Here is an 830-nt window from a genome sequence, read left to right as displayed (position 1 = left end):
TTCTTCAGAAGATGCCTCTTTAGTACTGTTGGATGCATTTTGCAATCCATTCAGACTCTGAGAAATCATGTTGACTTACTGAGTCAACATTTTGTTCTGAGCCAATATGGCATTTAGAGCATCAATTTCAAGAACTCCCTTCCTCTGAGGCGTCCCATTACTCACAGGATTCCTTTCAGAAGTGTACATGAACTGGTTATTTGCAACCATCTCAATGAGTTTCTGAGCTTCTGCAGGCGTTTTTTTTAGGTTAATAGATCCACTTGCAGAATGGTCCAGTGACATTTTAGATAATTCAGACAGACCATCATAGAATATATCCAAAATGGTCCATTCTGAGAGCATGTCAGAAGGACACTTTTTGGTCAGTTGCTTGTATCTTTCCCAAGCTTCATAGAGGGATTCACCTTCTTTCTGTCTAAAGGTTTGAACATCCACTCTAAGCTTACTCAGCTTTTGAGGATGAAAGAACTTGGCTAAGAAAGCCGTGACCAGCTTATCCCAAGAGTTTAGGCTATCTTTAGGTTAAGAGTCCAACCATACTTTAGCTCTGTCTCTTACAGCAAAAGGGAAAAGCATAAGCCTGTAGACCTCAAGATCAACTCCATTGGTCTTAACAGTATCACAGATCTGTAAGAATTCATTTAAGAACTGAAAAGGATCTTCTGATGGAAGTCTATAAAACTTGCAATTCTGTTGCATCAGAGAAACTAATTGAGGCTTTAGCTCAAAGTTGTTTGCTCCAATGGCAGGAATTGAGATGCTTCTTCCATGTAAGTTGGAATTTGGTGCAGTAAAGTCACCAAGTATCTTCCTTGCATTGTTGTTGG

General features: G+C 39.5%; 1 non-coding gene across 1 annotated transcript; it reads left to right on the top strand.

Moving 5' to 3' along the window:
* Positions 1-343: 343 nt before the first annotated feature.
* Positions 344-447, top strand: LOC130938082 (small nucleolar RNA R71). The gene has a single exon (XR_009069263.1). It is a non-coding gene; the product is annotated as a small nucleolar RNA R71 (small nucleolar RNA).
* The last annotated feature ends 383 nt before the right edge of the window (positions 448-830 follow it).

Source organism: Arachis stenosperma, chromosome 6 (genome assembly GCF_014773155.1).
Source record: "Arachis stenosperma cultivar V10309 chromosome 6, arast.V10309.gnm1.PFL2, whole genome shotgun sequence".
NCBI classification, from domain to species: Eukaryota; Viridiplantae; Streptophyta; class Magnoliopsida; order Fabales; family Fabaceae; genus Arachis; species Arachis stenosperma.
This window is presented reverse-complemented; position numbering and strand designations above follow the sequence as displayed.